At 37.9% G+C, this 16545-nt stretch overlaps 1 protein-coding gene across 1 annotated transcript in view; it reads left to right on the top strand.

Annotated features, from left to right (window-relative positions):
* DLG1 (discs, large homolog 1 (Drosophila)) overlaps positions 1 to 16545 on the top strand; it is a 175067-nt gene that overhangs the window by 37347 nt on the left and 121175 nt on the right. The gene's annotated exons all lie outside the window — the stretch shown is intronic.

Here is a 16545-nt window from a genome sequence, read left to right as displayed (position 1 = left end):
CAAAAAAAGAAACAAAAAACCCCCCTGCAAAACCAAACCACCTTTTTGCTGCTATTTGTAATTAAGATCAGTAATAATTTAACTCAAGAAGGCAAAAGTAGGTTTATTACATTAAACTTTTTTACCTGCTGCCTCCATCTTCCTTCAGTCTGAGAAAGTGGCTAGGGAATACTTTAGCTAGCCAATGGTTTTTTTTTAATTGACGTTTGACTCTTTATATGCTATAAAAATTCCAGTTAAGATGAGGAGGAGTGGTTAAGTTAGTGACCCATTATTAATAAACGCATCTTAAAAGCTATTTGTAGAAAATATCCTAGAAATAAGCATCATCTCTTGTATGGTGAGAAATTCATCAATTTTTCTCATTCCTCACTTCCTAATAGGTTGTTTACAGGATCGGATGTACACAGCTGGTTTTTTGCAAGTAACTGCAATTCAGGTGACTGGAGAGAAGTTGGAGGTTGGGCTGGAGGCAGCATGGTCTTTAACTCTGTTCCTGATCTTGTTTTGATTGATTGTGACAATGTTAACACTGTTTTATACAGTGTTATATAAGTGTCACTCCAAATTGTACATACACAGCTGGAAGTACTGTTAGAGTGGTGAGGGAGGTGCTGTCTGGGGAGGAAGAGGGGAAAAAGGCTGGAAGAGCTTGTCTTGACAAAGTAGGGAATATGTTTCGAAAATCAAAAGATGGCAGTGACTTTTTAAACGAGAAGATGTTGTAAATGAGAAAAATAAGAGTTAAGCCAAAATAAATTAAAGCTGGAAATTAAAAGGTTCCTTGCTGCTAAAGTAATTGGTTCAATGAAAGCCTTTTACAACAACAAGGTAGATAACATGAGCTCATTATGGTGTAGCTGGATGATTTTAAAGATCCTATGAAGTTGTTTATTAAGGGTCTAGGTTGTTTGAGAAGCCTAGCAGAAAGATCTGTCTCACTTTGCATAATTTTGAAGCAAAAGCATCAGATTGGGTTGGATCCAAAAATGAGGTTTGTTAGTCATCTAAAATTGCGTAAGCACTGTTTGTAGCTTATTCTAATGCAAGTCTCCTGTCAAAAGGATCTTAAAAGTACATATCTGATAATGTTAAACAGGAAAGTTACTTTCAAAATAGGATTGCTTCAACTTCTTAAAGTACTCACTGGCAGTCTAAAAACCTTTACTTTTCCTCCCATTAATTACAATGTTTCTTCATGTATTCAGAGAATAAAATCAAAATGAGTTTTTTGTGCATCAATTCACCAGTGCACCACAATTTATAAACAGCATGTTGGAACAACTTTGGTAACAGATTGTGACTATAATTAAGGAAATGAAAATCTTTCTGGCAGAATCAACTTGTATTTTCTCTAGTTTTGTCTTTGCTTCAATTCTGATACTTGGATATCATAGTAGTTTTTTTGGTTTGTCTTTGTAGGCTGTGAAGTATATTTCTGTAAAATGAAGACTTTGGAAAAAGGAATATGATTTACTATAGACTCTTGTGTTTTACATCCTTATCTTTAAATGCTGCTGTTAGCAAGCAGAGAAACGCTTTCGAGTGGATATGGAGAAATGCTGCCCTCTACTGTCTATAAAGTGTTTTTCTCAGATTAACAAAAGCGGGATAATGCGGGTATCTCCACTTTCGAGAACTAGGCAAGGCTTTCTCAGCCCTCCGAGATTTGAAGTATGTGAGGAGGTCCTTTTGAAAGGTAGAGAAGATCACAGAATTTCAGTATTAGCTTACAGGTTACACAGAATTAAGTTGTTGGTTTGCTGATCATGAAACTGTAAAGTCTTGGTTGATATTATTTTTTTTTTATTATTCCTATATTATTTCAGGAATTCCTGTATACAGTTAATGTCCTTTCACATGCACTGTAAAAAATATGCATGTAATAATTTTTGTTAAAATTGGATTATCCCAGCCCTAATTAGCTTAGGTAATGATTTCCTGTAATATGAGAACTGGTGACACTAAACCATGACATGTTTTAAAGGGCTTTTGTAAACTTTGTCAAGTACTGTTTGTATCCTTTTCCTTTCTTAATTTAAACTTGGGTGTCCTCAGCAACCCAAGTGCTATGAAAGTGTCCTCAACTCTGTACACTTACTTCCCTTACAACATCAAGTAAAGATAATAGAAATGTGAAAACTTTCTGACCTGCTTTTTGTATCGTACGGCTTATGTAGACACTACAGTGCACAAGTGTGTTAAACCTTCTGTAATTTTCTTTCCCTTTCCCTTTTCCCTTTTTGTTGTTCCTGTTTGTCACTGTTTTAGCATCTCTTTAACCAATACTCAAGACATGCAGTGGAAGCCTTGAGTTGCTCTGAGTCTCTGATGCTCTACCAGTAGTAGGTGATGCAAATTGAATCCTTCGGAGTACAAATACTCTTTAAAAATAAAGCTCTGTCAAATACCACAAACCAAGAGTTAAATGAGAGTTCAATTCGCAAGGGTTTCTCCCATCTTGAACTTCCTACTCTCCAGCTGATTTGGTGTTGCTAAAGGAGCTGAGTGTGCTGATGCCCATAATGTATGTAGCAATAATTAATGCCTTGGTTAACCCTTTCTGCTTTCCTTGTGCTGGAGTGTTCTCCAGAAACCACTGAGATATCCCATCTCTGTCATATGCAGCAACATTCTTCCTCTTGTTTACTGCTTTCTGTTAGTTTAGTTCAGTTGTACCTTGTGTTGGTTTTGAACAATGTGTAACAGATTTGCAGTGGTACCATAAATCGGCAGCTCAGAAACTCTCTAAGACTCAATCTTGGAGTTTTAGAAAGCAGGCATTCTTTATTGCAGCACTGGGTGCACAGGGGATCGCTCCACCTATGTGCACACCGTCAGGCCTAATTGTGCAGGTTAAGTACATGTTCTACATACATATTCACTAGATTTCTGAGAAATGTTATACATATTCATTAGTTTTCCGGGAAACTATTCCTCTGGTGGTCTTCCATAGTCTTCCTCACTTGTAACAAAGGCAGGAGTTCTTATCTTTTCTGGCCCTATCTATCAAGCAAGGCCTCTGCTTGTGCCTTCTCAGCAAGATCATAAATTCATCAAACATTTAATTAAGTTTTGTGATTGCTCGTGGCTCCCTCTTGCTCATTCTCATTTTCTTGATCTTTCAACCTTTACTATAGCAGCAGAAATGAAGTCTGAGCTGATTTTGCAACAGACAGCTTGTACAGGTTTAAACTATACTTCAACCAAACTACTATTTTTTTCTAAGATTTACTGCTCTCTTAGCACTTGTTTAGTTGACAGAAGTCCTTCTCACATCCTGGCTTTTATGCTATTGCTCGAGTGCCAAGCATTAAAGACCACTTTGGAGCTGAAATATAGTTTGAAAAGAAAATTATAGGACTCTACTGGACATGACTTTTCCAGGTTCAAAGTTGCTCTTGAAAGATATTTTTTGGGTTTGTGGGGTTTTTTGTTTAAACTTTTACTTGAAATAAGGATAGTATCTCTGAGTTCCTTGATTGCCTCACCTAGCCTCTTTTCAGTAGTGGAAGTGGCATAAAAACTGAAGTGAAAGGAACTGAAGTTTGCTTTGTTGTGACCTGACTGCTTTATTGATGGATCAGATTGTGATGCTGTGGGGAGAGAGCAAGACAAGTGCTCTTCTGCTTCCTAAGTAGTTTAAAGTGCCTGTACTCCTATCAAAAATACCTTCTCTGTTAGCAATCATGTCTCTCACTAACCTATGTACTACCTGAAGTCACCTTCAGATACATACAACCTCTAGTTAATGACTGAAAAGGAATTCTTCCGACAATATAACAATAATGCAAAATTCTTAATTTCTTCTAAACAGTTGGCTCACAGAAACTGAGGAGAGTGTAATGTATGGAAAAACATGTATAGAATGACACAAAAAACTTCATGTAGCCTAGGACTCTGTTTCTGAGTGTGACTGGTAATTCCTCTTAAGAAAAACATGGTAAGTGAAGGACAAGTGCCCACTTCACTTGCTGTCCCACTCCAGCAGGCAGCATCTTAAAGATTTCCTGAGACAGTGATTACACTTGTACATTTTTATTAGACCGTAGTCTACATTTGATTTACTATTTTGTAGTTCCTTTTTGAACATTTCATGTCCTTGGCAATGAGTTCTACAGTAGTTTCTTTCATTTGCTTTAAAACATCTGCTGGGTAATTTAATTGTCTGCCGATGCCCGTGTTGCCTTAAATAGGAATTGCTTTTTATATGCTTTTTCTATGCCATTCATCTTTTTAAAGATTTCATATCATGTTTCCATGCTTAGCTGCTTGCTTTATAAGGTGAAGAGCTTTGTCAGTTCAATCTTCTCAAATGGAAGCCAGTGAGTGTCGTTATCCTTACTGTTATTCTCTGTACTTTTTCAATTTTTGTTGCTACTTTTCTCAGATGGTGATGATCAGAAATGTTTTTCAATAGGCAAGATTTGTGAACACTTCAAAAATTATACAGAGAAGTAATACTTTTCTGGTTTTCTCCAAGTTTCTTTTTTTTTTTGAAAATTGGAACTCTGTTCTTCTGAGCTAATAGCTTTCTTCCACTTGATAGTTTAAAAACTCCTCTATCTTTTTAGTTAAGGTACTATTTTCTAGGTGTTTTAAAGGCAACAGAGGGGAGAGGGAAGGGGAGAATGACCTACTTTTGCTATAACATGCTGTCACATTCAGTCAGGTATTTGGGTCCTAACTGAAATAATTTCAAAGCTGAAGTAGGGCACTCTTTTTTCTGTAGCAAGGTATTGCATCTCGCTAAAACATATTAAGAAGAAATACTCAGTTTTGAAGAGCTGTGCAATTAGTTTGCCAACAGCTGCTTGTGTTTCTTAAGGACTGGTGCATGTGTTGCCCTAGATTCCTGCTGACTGTGGTTTAGAAACATGTTTTGATACGCAGAGGCTCTAGGGTCAATAAGTAGGATTGAATCTAGGATCAATATTTTGATAGTTTGCTTCATAAACTGTGGATACAAATCTAAACCAAAGTTAAGTATGATTTAAGCTGCTGATGTTGCAAATGTTTTAGTAAGCTTAAAAACTATGATTTAATTTTCATATGCTTTAGTAGTTGTTACAAATATTTGTAACCTGTTTCTTAAGATTGCTTTCAGCAGGTTCAGACCTCACTGCCAGTCAAAGTACCTACTGTTTTTGCTATAGTAGGGGTGTTCCTTGTGCCTTCTCTCAAATGATGAAGTTTTGGGGGAGGGGAGAAACAGGATTTGAAAGCATTAGTAACTAAAATACAACCAGGGTAGACTGGAGTAAGCCTGTGGTCAGGGTAGTGGCACTTGGTAATAATAAAGTATGTAAAGCATCACTGTTCAAATTCTTGGCAAAATTTGGCTTTAATTTGACAGTGATTTTTACTGTGAAAATAAGTGTGTTAATTTCTGTTAGCTAGCATTAAGATACTTCAACCTGCTATAAGAAAATGTAATTTGAGATTCCTTTGTGGAGCTCAAGTTTAGTTCAAGTAACAGTCCCCACACTTCTCACTTAAACTGTTCTGTCATGGTGATTAAGTTGTAACTTGTGTTTCAGTTTTTAACACTCCACCCCCCCCCCTTTTTTTTTTCAGCTTGTTAATTCTTATTTCCTCCTTATTTGCAAGCTCTGAGTGTGTTACTGCACTAGCTACCATATTAATGAGCACTGCATAAGAGAATGAATCTGCTAATAACAGCAGAAATACTTGGAAAAATACTTTTTAAGAACTGCAAAGAATTGATACTCACTTTTTAGCAGTATTGGCTCTATCCTAAACTGCTTATAACTTGCACTGTCTCTTACTCAGCTTGCTGTTCCCCATAACTGTTAGATGCTTCTTGGTACAGCTGTTATTCCCAGTACCAGTGCATGGGTTTGTTCTATGTTTGTTGCAGAACTTGGCACATCTCCTTGTTGAGCTTCATGAACTGCCTTCAGCCCCAGTCCTTCAGGTCAGATGTCTCCATTAAGGTCCTGCAATTTCTTGTGTTAGCTGCTTTAGCTAGGGAGTGTCACTTGTCAGTTTCCTTGGGCTGTGCTGTGTGTCATCATGCCAGCAACTAACGAAAATGTTGAGCAATATGGGCCCCAGTATCTGTTCTCGGGGTACTCTGCTTCTTACAGCTGCTAGCCAGGTATCATGCTATCAGTCACCTTTTGAGCCTGGTGGTCCAGCAGATTTTCAACCCTTGTAACAGTCTGTTTGTCCTGCCTGTGAGTCCTTAACTTCTGGATGAGAAAGCTTCAAGAGGCTCTGTCAGAAGCTTTTCAAAGCCTTGGTCTCTGTCTGTTCTGTGCCTTCTTGCAACTCTCCCCTTTACCTTTTAGTTTCCCAGAAAATGGTAGGAGGGTCGGTGGCCTGCAGGCAATAACAGTCTTCCTTATCTGTTCTCAGTTAATAACAAAGTGTAAATCACCAGTATCCTTCCCATCTGGGTTGAGATGGCAATTTTAGTTCTTTCCTGTAAGAGGATTTGCATTTTAAGATGGAGGAAGTGATGGAGTTGCAATGAATTGAAACTATAGGCTAGTAAATTCTTTTATCCATTGGAGTCAAATAGTAGCATTGTGGATCTTTTCCCTTTTAGAGGAAGGAGTCATCTCTGTTTTTGAAATGTTCAAATCTGTTAGAATGACGGAAGAAATATACTATAGGAATTTCCTCTTTAAGTATTGTACCAACTTTGTTGTATGAAAGTCTTTTTGAAAACAGTTGTTTCTTACAGAACCTAGCGACCTCTGTGTACTCAGAAATGTATGGCAGATACTTGAGCATCAATAGAACAGTATTGCTGCCTGGATTCTGTCCTGCTCTCAGTAAACTACTTTATAATTGAGGCATGATCTGTTTTCACTGTTTTAAAGCAGCAGGACTGGAGGACTGAGCTGTGTTTGTGGGATCAACCTTCTCACTGTCTGCAGTGGAGGAAAAAAGAAACAGTTACTAGTATTGTGCAAGGACTTCATCTCCACTGGCTATGAGAGGCTCTTGGCTTTTACTCTGTTGGTGCTACATCAAAGGAGGAGAGCAGAAATGTGTCAAATTGCAGTCTTCATGTTGTGTTAAGGAAGCCTGAATGGCTATTGAAGCTGGAGTAGTATGAGGCTTCACCAGATAAAAGGCATGTATTATTAGTATATTTCCTCTTCCTCATTTTCACTTGTTTTTTACCTGTGTGCCCTTATTTTTCCAGTGGAGGTGCAGATGCTTGATTAATACTTTGAGAGTTACTCAGCAGCAGAGCTACATTGCATGGACCTTTTGAAAGGTATTACGCTACCGAAAACTGAAAGACCGAAAAGGAGGCCTTTCAAAAAGATAGGCTGGGATGACTGAGATTCTGAGCAGTCCTTCAGTAGCTGAAGGATCTTCATAGGTTATTGATTCTGGAATAAACCTTGAAAACATCATCTTTCCTCCCATCACTGCCCCCCCCCCAATAGTTCCTGCATGATAGTCTGAATCAAGGTAGCCTTCTGTCTCAGCCCAGTAGCTTCTTAAGGAAAATGATGTTTTGGAGGATATGCTTAGCCTAATCATCCTGGGTCCTACAGGGAATAACCCAGAGTGATAAATTAGATCCTTGTTCCAGCCTGGTCTTTACACTGGTGAGAGCAGTCCGAGCTAATCACACCCTGCTGGATTGAATCTTTCCTGCTGAGTATAGCCTTGAAAATATAACCTCTTTTAGCTAATTATCTTTATCACTTGAGTTTAGAGTCTATCCATTTCAAATACAAACTGGGTGGAAGCTTCATTGAGGGTGTGAGGAGGGGATGAGACAAGGGTGTAAAGCTTTTGGGTCTTTCAGAAGGTCTGTTACTTACTGGGCTTTTATAGTTTATCAGTTATCTTTGGGATTCAGTGTCTGTTGTTCACGAGAAATCTTTTTGAGGGTTGGATGGAACTATCTGGGCCTAAATACATATACTTTTTTCTCCTCTGTGGACAGATGGGAGCAACACATCAAAGGCAACTTTAGAATAATCACATACTTTTATTCTAAGAGTGATTTCAGCAATGTTTTTTGAATGCAAATATATCGCAGTTCTTAATTTTAAAGGACTTTTCAGGTCAGACTGGTACTGTGTTTGGCTGGGATGGAGTTAATTTTCTTCACAGCAGCCCATATGGTGCTGTGTTTTAGATTGTGACAAACTGTTGATTAACACACCAATGTTTTAGCTATTGCTGAATAATGCTCACACAGTGTCAAGACCTCCTCTGTTTCTCACTCTACTGCCCTAGCAAGTAGGCTGGGTGTGGGCACGAGGTTATGAGGGGACACACTGACCCAAACTGACCGAAAAGATACTCCATATTTTTTATCATGCTTAGCAATAAAACTGGGGGGAAGTCTTTCCAAAGTAGTTGTTGCTCAGGTTGGCCATCGGTCTGCTGGTGGGAGGTGGTTAGTGATTTGTCTTGCATCACTTGTATGTGTGGTTGTTTTTTCTCCCCTTCACTTATTTATGTTGACCTATGAGCTTTCTCCCCTTGCTATTGCCTTTCTGATTCTCTCTCTCATCCCTCTGGACAGGAGCAAATGAGTGACTGGGTGGGTGCTTACCTGCCATCCAGGGTCAACTTAGCACAGACTGTTTCTAGACATGTTAAATATGTTTGAAGTAACATAGTACTCTTTGGTTTTTAGAGATTTCCTAGTTAAGGTGTATTCTAATCACAGTACAGTCTATTCAGAATACAGTCACCCTTTTTTTTTTTCCTCACAGAGATGTTACTAATATAATGAAATTAATTTTCTGCAGTGAATTTAACAGAGGAGGTCAGGTAGGCTTCAGTCTATCTGCTGCATTTACATCCTCTTTATTGGATCAAACCTGAAGTTCTGCAAAAGGAACCATTTATTTTCAGTCCTTTACTGGTCTGTTTTGAGGATGTTCTCCCTGTTTTGGTGGTTTCCAGCTAGGAAAAAGTAACACTGGATTTTGGATTTCATGGTAGTCATACTAGCCAATTCTGTAACCTTTCTAACTCTCAGGAACTTCTTGTGCGAACACTAAAGATGTAAAGGCATGTTCCAGTAGTGCTAAAATACTTTCAAAACATCAGAAGAAGGGGAAGAGATTCTACTCTGGGCCTTTTTAATTCCAAAACATGAAATGGCCTCATACTTGCCTTAAAAAGCATGACTTCCTATAACTTTTTGTCAAGGTGTGCTACTATTTTAATATAAGCTACTATATAGCATTTTAATATACTTTTCCCCCATTTGATATTCTTAATATCTTTCTCATTATATAAATTCTGCCTGTTGTTGTTTAGGCAGCCTTACCCCCTCCCCGCTCTGCCTTCCTTTGGTGGGACTTTTTGATATTTATTCCTTTGCCTGCTACTACTTCTAAGAAGCTTGCAGATGATTGATATCCTCAGAGACCTCTATCCCTCCAGTAAATTTGGCTGAAATTAACCTGTACTGTTAGAATTACTAAGAGGCAGGGCGTAAGACAGGTGAATGGTATGATTAAATATCTTTGAAATCATACTTCGAATACGCAGGACCTCTCTCCAGTGGCAATTGTCAGGAAGGTCTTTTTTTTGTGAAGTTTTGCTTCTGAATGCTCTTTTGTCTGTTGTTACTTTGCAGCTTGTATTTTGAAGCCTGATTATTTTTGCATATAGAGGATGTCATAACACAGACACCTCTGGGTTCTTTCTCTTATATGGCATTGTATTTTCCTCCTCTGTTTTGGACTGAAGAGAACTCCAAAAAGCAAGTTCATAAAAAAGCCGATAATGATGGTCACTCAGTTGGGAAGGAAATTATTCTTGTCTGGTTTTTGGCTTGACTTATCAAGGCTTATGAAGGACCTCATCGGAGTGATGTCCCAGATCTGTCTTATACTTAGCAATTTAAGACTTGGAAAAAACTGGGAGAAAAATCACAAACACCCACTGAAAAGTTTCTATTCATAGGACCTGTTCTGGGCTTAAATGCCGTTGCGGGGCAAGTTTTAAAAAATGCAACTATTAATCCAATTCCTCTTTCCAAAGTAACATTTCCCCTTCCTTCTGAAGTGAATGGGGCTGTGGTATTCTTCAAGATTTTGGAAACTTAAGACACAGACAGCTGTATTTACAATATGCTAATTGTCCCAGAAAATATTTTTCTGTTGTTGGTGTCAAAACAACAGAAAGGATTCTCTCAATTTTTGAGAGTTTGGTGATGATTATTTTCAGCACATATGGGTCAGATTGAGTGGGCATGGCAAACTTTATATATTAGAGTATTAAGCTTCTTAAGAAGGGCAGATGCACATCAGTGTTCTGAACTGGAGGTGCAACAGTGGCTGCCGATTTAACTCCTGCAAACATGTTTACCTGCCAAGCTCACAAAAAGGTGCTTCTAAGGTATGGATTCCTGTTAAAGATACCCTTTAGAAGGGGAATTTTCAGCTCATAGTGTTTTCATTAAATAAACCTGTTTGCCTGAAAGTACTGTGCAAATTCTTTTTCTGGCAATTTAGGAGCATGCAGGAACAAGCAGTACATTTTTTTGGCTGCTTTCTCAAAATTGGCTTGGATGATCATCTGATACTTCAGGGAGCAAGAACTGCAAAGCCAAAGAGAGCTTCATGCGCACTGATGGATGCAGTTTGCACCAGACATTGGCTGTCATGAAACTAGTGCTCAAATTTCATTTACCTTATAGAAAATGCTTATAAAATTACTACTCGTTGAGTAAGGAATTGTTACAGCCATTACATTAGAGCTGTTAGTATGAGGTCATCTTAAACCAGTATCCAAGCTTCTTTACAGAGGGTAATTTTGGAATTCTGTGTGTTCTTTCAAGACCATACAGACTAAGTTATGCAGAGCAGAGGTTAAAATGAGTTTATTAGATTTAAATAATTAGCATGCTGAAAAGCATCTTTCTCTTTTTTTCTTTTTTTTTTTTGATTGGGTTGTATTAAATATCCTGGATTGTATATCAATTCAGGCTTCTGGGGAAGAGGGACCTAAACTAGAGTCCCACCAGCTTGGCAAGTGTCTGCAGTGATACTTGAGGGACATGTTCTCTCTGAAGAAATACAAAGGTTAGTACAGCCTTTTCGCCTTTGGTTTGGCATTCTGAACAGTTGGTACATTTGTCAAGCTAGACCTTCCCTTATTTAATTAAAAGCTCCAGGTCTTGCTGCTCATGAGATTGCTGTTTCCTAACCTGTGTTGTATTGACACAGGTGGAACACATGGATTGATGAAATGGGTTCTATGTGTGTTCAATCAAAAGTAGTTGGCAAGAGCTGAACAGAAGCATTAAGTTTCTGAAAGTGGTGTAGTGTGTTTTTTTTGATGCTGCATAACTCTTGCTTCTCTCTATCTGATATTCACACTGCTCAGGGAGACTTGGAAGTAGGAGCTTTCTTATTTTATGATAATAACAAAATTAGTCTTGCTCACAAATTAAAGATCTTAATGATGTTGCTATTCTTATTGTGCACATGGGAGCCATGCATAAAGATGGGTTATTGCCAAGTAAACATTCAAACAAAACATGAAATAAAGGCAATTCATCTTACGTTATCTTTTCATAAGGATGAAACCAGTTGCTTTTACTGGTAATGCTTCTGAGTAAACATGGATTTTTAAAAGTTTATAATTGGTTTCTTTAGATAGTTCTACTTAAAACTGTCATTTTAACATTTGTATAAGGTCAGGTGGAAGCATCCTGTGCAGGAATAAAATTTAGGTTTTTGTTTTTCTATATTCTGTGAATGCCGATATATTCTTGACTGTCTATGTGGCAGCATTGAATGAAGTCCTGGCACTGTACGTACCTTGCAATCTCCCAGTTTAAAAAATTGTTGCTTTGTATAATCAGCATGGAAACTGTGGTCTCTGACTGTAGGAGCTCAAGCTTGTATGTGAGAACACAAAATACAGACTGATAAATTGGGAGGGACTATTGACAGTTAAGAGGAATATGGCATTAACTCCTTATCAACAGCTTCATCACTGCGTTAACAAATTGGTTTTTGTGTTTTGAAATGTTAATTCAACCTTCAAGCTGAATCAGAGCAATAGTGAAATAAGTGGGGATATGTTTCTTTAGAGCTCAAAAGTAGATTTCCAAATATCCTCTGTTTCATATGTTTCTCTATGTGATAACATCCTATACGTTCATATTTCAGAAAGCTTTATGTTCACACCTGTGTATTTAAAAAGCCTTTGAGTACAAATAATTGTTTTGAACAAGTGAAACCTTTGTTACAGTTAAATCTCTGGATTTAGTCAGCAAAATATGTAAGAATATATTTTAATTTTATAAGCTTAAATATTGTATTTTAAAGCATGTTGGCAGCGAGATGTGTAAAAAGTTTCATCTTTATGCAAAGACCAAGACGGTTTTGCAGTGTAATGAATTTATTTGTTTACAGCTGCAAATGTATGGCTGAAAGATTCAGATGTTTTATGTAGTCTTCATCAACAATGTAGATGCAATTGCCTGAAGTTACTTAAGCTTTCTCTTCTTTATTGTGTCTTACTGATGGAATCCTTTGTAGATGTGTAGACTATATCTTCCTCTTATTGATTCTTCTATGCCCATGGCACATTAGAGCTTATATTTTCTGCATCGCAAAAAGCTATTTCTGCAACATTCAAGAACTGCTTTTGGCTCTTTGACTTTATTTGTTGTCATGAAATTGGCATGCATTTGACTGTGTATTATTTTAGTGAGATATTATGTTATTACAATGTGATTAGAGGTATGGAAATAAGATGGATTGTTGATCTGTGGTGCATAGAAAAGGTTGTTTTGTGGGATACAAACATTCTTGTGTTTGGCAAGAGACAGTACTCTGATTATTTTCTTTCCCCTTGTGCATATTTTCCTTTTTGGTGTATGGTGTTTGAGTATGTTCGGTTGTGCTTTGCCCTATTTCTTCAGACAAGACACTGTTCTGTGACCCCCAGCCAGGTGAAGGAAAATAAAGGGGTTTTTAGGTTCTTCCATCATTCTGTTATACTTGGGGCTACCCTTGCATTTGAATGTTCTTGCAAGAAAAACTTAACCTAACTTAGCTAAACAAAGAAGGTGTATTCTTTTGTTATTGATGATGATGTTTTTTATAGTCTTTGTTTCTTTTTTCCATGATGATTAACCAGAGTGTTGGAGATTTTTCTTTGGTCCTGCCCCTATTGCTGTACTTGCATGCAGAAGTTGACATACTGTGGGAGATGATGTCTAAGGCCATTTGGTAAAAAAATTGTAGGTCATGGCACATGGTGGAAAGGAAACTATGCTTGTTAGTATGGAAATGCTGTCATCTGTAGACCTTGGATATTCTACCAAAAAAGAGGTCCTCATGTAAATGAAGTTTATTTTGAGGTTTACTCTGGGCTGTTACACACTCTTCTCCAGACATCTTGCCTTAGTTTTGGTTTCATCAGTCTGCACATTTGTATAAAAGATGACTGTCTCAGTATAATTCATGAAGTTACTTGTTTCTGAGCTGTAAGTGTGCATGCCAATTTTACACTACATTAAACTTTCTACCTCAATGGGTGCTTGTCAGGTAAACCAAATGAAGTAAAAGGGAGATGACAGAAGGCTGCTACAGGTGTAAACTTAGGTGAACAGTCATGTCCTAAAGAGGGGGATCTAGCAATACTTCTCTGGACGTCTTAAATGCTTTTTTTTACAATAGTGTTCAGTACAATTAAAAATAGATGTGATGTCTAACATCATTTCATTGACGCTTTTGTTAGCTTATTGTACAAGAGCAGAGGAATCACAGAGGATGTGTTTTTGATCAAATTCTGTGATGCAGTTTGTTAAAATGTATAAATACATTTATACATGCCTGCAGGGACACCTGTACTTTTAAAAAAGGAAATAAAGTTTGAACACTTATAGGGCTTGATTAAAAAAAAACCCCAGAAGAACACCGAACAAACCATTTTAAAAAGAATTTTGTGTCTTGGACTTGTTGGCACACAACAAAGAACAACAAATCTTAAGGAGATCATGACTGTATTTATTTCAGTTCCAAGGAAAAAAAGGCTTTTTTCTTCAAACCGTTTTGTTTAAGTGCTCATATGTACAGTTGTTTGAAACGCTTTATTGAGAGCTCCTCATAACCAAATTGATGCGTAGTGCAGATTATTCATGATTTCCTAGAGGTAATGGGGGTAAAAATAGCAGCTTCCGATTTCATTGTGTTGGAGAATATTCATGATTTCTGTAGCTGTTCCTTTATTGCTTTTGGTAGGCCATTAGGAGTTTTACTCAGCAGTTAAAGAACATTTTTTTAACGTGCCAAATAACCTTGAATTTTTAATGTTTGAAAATGAGGATTAAATATCCCATAGCCATTCATTTTGTGGTCTGCTGACACTTCCTTGAAAAACCTAGTGTAAACTGCAGATCAGCAAATTCCCTGCTGTTAAGCTTACAACTTCCCTGGTTTTATAATTATGCACAGCTGATTTTAAAGTGGGTTTTCACATGCTCATTGGTGCAGTGCGAAAGCACCTTGCAGGAAGTGTTGGGTTTATCTCTATCGGGCCGTGTAACGAGTCCCTTGCTGCAACATCTTGCCCCTCCCCTCGGCAACCAGCATACACTGAGCATAGTGGCTCTGCTAGAGTTGCTTCTGTTTTCATGGAGGAGATAGCAGACCTTGCACTGCAGCAGGTGGAGCTGCCTTGGTGGATCTAACCCTGGGTTCTGGCTGAGAGGATCCGAGTATTACTTTGGGCTGTGAGACAGTTGTCACTTCAAGCTGATGCTAGCATAATTAAATATAAAGCTGACTCGAAAATTTAAAAAATGGACACAGGATTTTTTCTTTGCCTTTTTTTTAAGGTCTGGTTTCTAACGTGAAGCAAAATTTTTTCTGAAGGATTCAACCTATTTATATAAAGGCTTATTTTTGAACACTATGGACCTAGATTAAATGTCAAAGACAGGCAGCAAGCAGCGCTTACAGAGGCATTTTTCTGGAATCTCAGTCACGGATCGATTGAAGTGCACAGGGTCTGAAAAAATGTCTCCTAGCATAAAAAACTTGGATTGTTTTTCTCCGATGCTATGCCACTGTAAAGTAGCATGTACCAACAACACAATATCTTTAATGTTTGGATGTAAGGTGGGTCTATAAAAGGACTTTCCTGGAAATGTAAGCTGCATTTAATGAATGATTGCCATTATGTCTAATGTAACTGTACCTTAAATTTCTGATTAAATAGTGTGTATTTTGTTCCATGCCTTACTCGACTATCGGAGCTCTTGGTGATTGTGACAGAAGTAATGAATTATCATGCCTACTGTTTAAAGATCCCTTTGAACAACATTTTGAGTTTACTGAATGCCGCATGTAAAATGTCGTCATTCTCCATTAATCAGCATTAATCATCATGTAATCAGTTTATTGCACTTGGCTTTCATTTTCTTCAGCTGTAGAGAATTAAATACACAGGAGACTTGCACTGAGATGCAGGGCTGGAAATGCCTCCTGACATCATATTGATGGAAGCAATTGTTAGTGGCAGGTTTGGGTTTAACAGTGCCCTCGGGCATTTAGTCATTTTAGGACTACATCAACTGTTTAGGTTACAGAGTAATAAAACATATATAATTTGGTAATACTCAGAATAGTAAACAGAATATATTCAGTGTCTTGTCAGAATTGCTTTTTTTTTTTTCAGTAAAATTAACACACATTGTGAAGGATATGATGAGAAGGCTAAGTACTGGAAAGCCCCTTTAAAATTAAGGGGCTATGTGTGTGAAGTTACTTTTGAGACAGAGATTAGGAAATCTTTATCTCCAAAACTTATTCTGCATATTTGGTGTTTCCAAGTCAGCGTTCGTTATTTTTAACAAAAAGTAATTGAGCTAGATTTTATTTTATAAATTGGGAACGGGGGGGGTGTGTGTGTGTGTACGCACATGTACATACATATATGCATGTGTGATGCTTTTTTAGATAGAGAGATATCACAAAATGTTGATGATGAATAAACGTCCCCTAGGTTGGGAGGGAGGAGTCTAAATTTTTATGGATCTCTTGAGAGTGTGAATGATTTATTATGAAACTTGAATGCTTTATTTCCAGGAGGGAAGAATTTGGCTTGTTTTGAGTCTACTTATGTTTTGTGTGTCCGAAGCGCTTTTCAGTTGAAGATACGCATGTATTCACTGGTGCAATTTGGAAACTATTCGCTCTAAAATTAACACTTCTTTCCTTCTTTTAGTGGAACCGCACACCCCTTTTTTATTGATGAGGTAGCCTCATGTTTAAATAACAAACGTGGGAAGGAAGCCATGGAATGAAAATAGGATCTTGATTTTAGTTTTGCCGGTCGAACTGCAGAGGAGAGACGCTGTTCCCTTTAAGGCCGAACTAAAAATATCCAGCCAACATCCAGAATCCACTTTAGGCGTTTTGCGTCGGGTCTGAGCGATGGCGGCATGTTCTACCGTACTCGCCCCTCAGCGGCTCCTTTCCTCTGTCCGAGTGCATTACGGACCGCTTACCTTGCTCCAGCGAACCCGGCGCAGCCCGGCCCCCGGGGGGGAGCCTGCCCCGC

This window comes from Haliaeetus leucocephalus, unplaced genomic scaffold, assembly GCF_000737465.1.
Source record: "Haliaeetus leucocephalus isolate CR32 unplaced genomic scaffold, Haliaeetus_leucocephalus-4.0 Scaffold240, whole genome shotgun sequence".
Classification (NCBI taxonomy): Eukaryota; Metazoa; Chordata; class Aves; order Accipitriformes; family Accipitridae; genus Haliaeetus; species Haliaeetus leucocephalus.
This window is presented reverse-complemented; position numbering and strand designations above follow the sequence as displayed.